The sequence below is a fragment of the Astatotilapia calliptera genome, chromosome 11, assembly GCF_964374335.1.
Source record: "Astatotilapia calliptera chromosome 11, fAstCal68.1, whole genome shotgun sequence".
Taxonomy (NCBI): domain Eukaryota; kingdom Metazoa; phylum Chordata; class Actinopteri; order Cichliformes; family Cichlidae; genus Astatotilapia; species Astatotilapia calliptera.
This window is the reverse complement of record NC_137432.1, coordinates 16,340,450-16,346,449: the sequence shown is the minus strand read 5'-3', so window position 1 is coordinate 16,346,449 and position 6,000 is coordinate 16,340,450. Positions and strand designations below refer to the sequence as shown.

At 40.3% G+C, this 6,000-nt stretch overlaps 1 long non-coding RNA gene across 1 annotated transcript in view; it reads left to right on the top strand.

Annotated features, from left to right (window-relative positions):
- Positions 1 to 266: 266 nt before the first annotated feature.
- The window catches only part of LOC145431771 (uncharacterized), a 60,162-nt gene continuing 54,428 nt past the window's right edge, over positions 267 to 6,000 (top strand). The window contains exons 1-2 of the long non-coding RNA XR_013912067.1: positions 267 to 852; positions 4,156 to 4,351. This is a non-coding gene — a long non-coding RNA (uncharacterized LOC145431771). The remainder of the gene's footprint in view (positions 853 to 4,155; positions 4,352 to 6,000) is intronic.

Sequence of the window (6,000 nt, the reverse complement as noted above, 5' to 3'; positions counted from 1 at the left end):
GTCGTTATGGATCTATTCCTTAAGAGACTCACATGTTTTGTTTCTGTATTTGTTTACTGTATAATGACCCTAGCATTACGTAACAGTGTATTATTTGAATGGTCCAAAACTCATCTTAATAGACTACAGCGACATGTATGTTTCAGTGCAGTAAAATAGGAGCTTGTGATACTTACTGTGTAAAATCAAACCAGTTAACTGCTTTTCTTCTAGTTAATCATTAGTCTAAACCCTCGCAGACAGCGGCTGTGTCATCACAGTTTCTTACTCTCTCCTTTGCAGTAGCCTGCAGACAATACACTATTCAGTCCGGGACAAGCAGGCAAACTAATCGAACAGTGAGTCATGCAGCGTTTCACCGCAGCACCAGACCCTGCTGGTGGAGGAAAGCTGTTAATTGCTTTGGATCGGAGCACAAACCCAACATCAGCTCCGACGTGCGGACTGAGCGTCTAGAGAAGGACTGTTCAGTTTCTCTCGGAGTAATTAAGATCGGAAGCTGCACTTTAGAGTTGTTGTTGTTGTTTTTTTTGTTTTTTTTGAGGGGGTGTGAGTTAACGACTGCGCGAAGGATCACCGACCTTTGAATTCAGTGGTGTCGCCATGCAGTGGAGGATGGATGAAAGAGAGCGAGCGGGGCGGGAGAAATATCACAGATGATGCGGATTCTGCACGGCGGGTTGTCTCTTCAGCCTCTTCCAGCAGCCCTGCCTCCTGTAAAAGGTGTGGCTATCGTGGCTGTCGGCGACTTTATTTGTTTTGGTTGGCGACATCCTGCAGGGCGCATAGTGAAGCACTGGCACTCATGGCTGTTTAACAGGCGTTTACGCACTGATCCAGCTCAGCAGTAAGGTAAGACAATGCCGGTGTCCGGTCCTGTGCGTGGGTTGGGTTGGAAGAAACTGGTAGGTTTGGGTGACAGCACAGGAGTGTAGCAATAACTTGACTCAGTGAGCTTTGCAGAGAGATTTTGGGCTTAGGTTGTTGCAGGTGCGTCCACCTTGTGGAGAAATTCTGCGTTGCTTAAGGTACTCAGCAAAACCGTACATCATTACAATCCTGAGCTAGAGGACAGCGTGCTCCCGATGATACATTTCAGTATTTTCAGATGGAAAATGTATCGGTGGTAGCCTGACTTATACTGTAATCCAACACCACAGGAAACTGTGTGTGTGTGTGTGTTCTGTAATGGAGGCAAGCTGAAGTGAGACTTTCTTTCTCTAGTGTGGAAACATTTTTTTTTTTACCACAGGTAAACACTGAAACAGTCCAAAAACAAACATTTCTAAAATGAAATCGCTGAAGGAGTATATTCCTGCTTTGAAGTGTTTTCCAATTCTTACCTTGAGTAAATCTGCAGGAAAAAAAAAGGTAAACCTCTACTGCAGAGACAATATTTGCTGTGTCGACATGGAAACAAACAGATTAATTAAACCAGCTTCGATGCTATAACTTGGCAGCCCATTTATTAACCTGGTTACAGTAGCCTGTGTTGTCATGGCATCAGTATCCAAAGGCTGGATAGCTTGACAGGAATTTACATGTGCAGCATGATAACTTCACAGGGGACTGAGCTCTGCTCTCAGGTCAGCTGTGACTACTAGAGGCATGTGACACCATTTCATCACTGCTGAGCTTTGGATTATTGACAAGAGTTATCTCTCACAGCGGGTGTGTCATCACACACACACTCACACACAGCTATTTCTTCAGTCAGGTGGTCAGTAATGGCAAATGTGTTCCATGTTGTTGTTAAATTAAAGCATGCATCTCTTGGCGTTTTAAAATAGTTACGCTGACATTAAGTTAAGTGAGACGATGAGACAGGAGAAAGTGACGCCTCAATTGAGAAGGTGGGTTGTCACTTCAGGTGACACCATTCGTTGTTTTATTTGGCATCCTTACAGACAGAGTTTATGAGTTCTGATGAGTCAGTTAACTGCTATGTGTTGACTGAGCTCGTGCTTTTGTTAAATCAGTAATCGTTACCAATGTGTGTATACTACCATGTGAGCTTCATACCTTTTCAGTAATATGATGTTGGTCATTGACCTAATAGCTGTTTATTTAGTTTTATCTCCATATTTAACCTCCTCAGTCTGTAAGTTTTAGGAAACCAAATCCTTTCTTCTACCGTTTGTCTTCCCACGGCATTTAACACCACTTAATGTAGGAAAAGTACAATAGAAGTGACAGTTATAATGTAAATGTTTTCTAATCAGCTTTGTCACTGTCACTATCTTTTTGCTCTAATGTTTTACATTTCTGGACATACTAAAACAATCTTCTCATTAACAGCTCCTAAACGTAGGTAAATACAACCTCAGATAAACAACGTCATGCCATATCATTATTAATTTAACAAAAATGAATCCAAAACATAGGAGTTTGGGCAAAATGAAATACACTCTTGCTGCTTCCAGAGTTAAGAGGGCAAACAGCAGCCCGGTGCTGATAATCAGATGCGATCAGGAAGTGTGGTGACCTCTATTAGAGCAGAAGGCCTTTTCAGCATTCAGGTATGTATAAAAACAGCGCCAAGGAGGAAAGACGTCAGCAATGGAATTGGAGAAGCAATTGTTTTTTCCTATCAATAAGGTAATTCAGTGCTGAGAAAGAGTATTCACAAGTGGAAGATGAATAGATTCAAGACAGTCTAATCAGGAATGGATGTCCCAGCAAATTCAACCCAAGGTCAGACTGTGCAATGCTCAGAGAAACAGCAAAAAAAAACCCTCAAGAGCTACATCGCAAACTCTACAAACCTCACTTAGCATGTTGAAGTTTACAGTATGATTATAAAAAGACTGAACAAGTATGGGTTATTTACCTCTTTGTTCTAGCACAGCTAGGTTTGTAAAGTTGCATCTGAATAAACCACAAGACCTGCAGAACTACGTCCTTTGAACAGATCAAAGTGGAGACGTTTAGCCTTAAATGTACAGTGCCACGTTTGGTCATAACCAAGCAAAGCTTATGAGCCCATTTACTGCATACCAACTGCCATGCACGGTGGCGGAGTGGTGATGATTTGGACTTGTTTTGCAGCCACAGGACCTGGGCATTGAGTTGGCCATGAACCCCTCTGTATACCAAAGTATTCTAGAGTCAAATGTGAGGCCATCTGTTTAACAGCAAAGGTTCAGCTGAAACTGAGTCATTTAACAAAACAATGATGAGCATAGCAGCGAATCTACAACAGAATAGCTGAAAATGAAAAGAATAACAGTGTTGCAATGGCCCAGTCAAAGTCCAAAGCTCAACCTCATGGAAACACTGTAGTGGGATCTTAAGAGAGCTGTGCATATAAACAAATGCCTACAAATCTCAGTGAAATTAAGCAAGGTTGTAAAGAAGAGTGGGCAACAACCACTCAACAACAATGTAGAAAACAATTGCCTCAAGTTATAACTGCTATAGGTGGTTGTACAGGCTACAGTTTTTCACACACTGCTCCTGGATTTTGGCTTAGTTTAAAAAATAAATAAATAATGAAATAGTGTAATATGTCATGTGCCGTTGCTCATTTGAGGTTGTATGTACCTTATTTTAAAACCTGGAAAGGGCTAGATAATTTTTTATTATGTCCTGATATGTAAAACGTTAGAACTAACTGTAACTGATGCTGCCCTGTGCGTATAGGCTAAATATTTAACAATAAACGTTAACCTGGGCACACAGAGGAAGTATGAAAACAAGGAGCAAGGATGCTCAGCTGCATTAAGCAGTTGTACCTTTTTAAGCATTTCTAGTGAAGGACAGTCGTGCAAGCTTTCCAAGTGTCTGTTGCTGCCATTTCTTACCCCTACTCCTTGCACCAACAGGTGAAGCTCCATGTGGTACCGTTATCTTGATCATGCAGCCTCTCCCATCTTTATACACTGATAGTATTCCACAAAGTACATGGTGTGTCTGGCCGTGCAGTTTGCATTTTTATAGCACTCGAACATTAGGCGACCTGAGTTTAATCTTGTTATACATTTGGGTGGCAGTTAAATGTTAGTATGCTGAGGTCGGTCAGCACAGAGAAGAAAATAGCTGACCACTGGTGGTGTGCTAATATTTGAGTGTAAACGTAGCAAAACATTTATTCTGATTATGTGTGCACCTTCATGCAGTCAGTCCCTAACTAAGCCTATCCATCTCTTTCTTAAGTGGGTGATGGCGACCCGTAAAGACAGACGTAGGGATCGAACCCCACTGGAGGAAAGCTATGAAGAGAAGAGTGGCGTCCCCTTTCTTGGAGACACCCTGCCCTGGAACTTGTCCAAACACCAGAGAGTCAAACGCTCCAAATCCGCCACAGCGGAGGTCCTGGATCCAGCTGACAGGGCTGTAATTCGTATTGCAGGTAGGGGGACTAAACAGAGTTATATCTATGCACGTGAAAGAGTGCTTACTTATTTAAAGCAGACATTTAAAACAAACTTAAATCTTGTATTTCAGTTGTTACAGACATATTGACATGGAAAACTGAAAAGGCTAGCTAATGAAGCCTTGTAGTAGTTAAGCTAACCCAATATGAATATGCTAGTGCTAATTTCCTTTGCACTCCACCTGTTTTCCCCATAAGCTTTTATTCTTATACCTGTATGTCATGTGATTTAGAGCAAGTGAAGAGCGACTAGCACTCAGAGCTCCAAAACAGCTATGTGTTGCTTATAGTCTTTCTGACTGTCCATTCTGCTATATGTTGGCACTGAAAAGTTAGCCTGCTGTTAGCTAACAACGCCAAGTTGGATGTCAGAGGTCATTAAAACTGAACTCCACATGAAATATTTTATTTTCAATATGGAGCTATTAAATAATAATGGTCTGGTGTTTCAATTCAGTTTTAAATGCATTAAGAACTCAATACTATGCTGCAGTCGCATTAATAATGTTATTATTACTATTATTTATTTATGTATGTATTTATTTATCCAGGTAAAAGCCTCTTTGAGATTAAAATCTCTTTTCAAGTGAAACCTGACCAAGAGGTAGGAGAGGCTGTAACACATAACAATATACCAAGAAATCAATACAACTGGCATTCAGTGTAGTGAACACAAATACACAAATCATATGCAACAACAGATCATTATGACTGTGGAACAGATGTGCACCAATGAATAAAAAATTAGTGATTTTACGGGAGTAATGTGGAGCATGTGACTTCTTCCATGTGTGTACCAGTGGATGTAGTGGATGCCAGGCCGCCTATCCTTTTTAAATGTCAAACCTTAGAACCAGCAAAGAAAGAACATTATTCATCATGTTGACTCTTCTATTTATGAAAAGCAGTACAGAAAGCCTGCGTTAATTATGTCAGAGCCATTGTCCTCTGTGGGAATATTCTTGTTTGCACTCTGGGCAGAGCATGGAAGATGACAAAGTGCAATCTTACCAAGTATATTTGTCTTATTTCTAGTCAAAATTATCTCATTACACTTAAAATAAGACACAATCAGCTACAGGGCAACATTTCAGTAAGCTAAAGGAACTTGTTTCAAGACAGTGAATCTTGAAACTAGAGAAAAACTAGAGATTTTTCACTTGTTCCACTGGCAGATTTTTTCACTTATTTTAAGCTAAAATATCTTGTATTAAGTGAAAAAATCTGCCAGTGGAACAAGTGAAAAATCTCTAGTTTTTCTCTAGTTTCAAGATTCACTGTCTTGAAACAAGTTCCTTTAGCTTACTGAAATGTTGCCCTGTAGCTGATTGTGTCTTATTTTAAGTGTAATGAGATAATTTTGACTAGAAATAAGACAAATATACTTAGTAAGATTTTGAGTTTTTGCATAACGAATTAATGTTAGTAAATGTACACATGGCAACGAGAAATAACTGTACTTTATAAAATGTCAGTGAAAAACAGGCACATACAAGCGCCTTCCTTGAGCTTCAGTCATTGCTATATGGGCAGGATGTAACACTCCTCTTGTTTCACTCCTACTATGCATTCCCTGCCCTTCTGAAAAAAGGGCAGGGAATGCTCATCCTCAATCACCAAAGCAG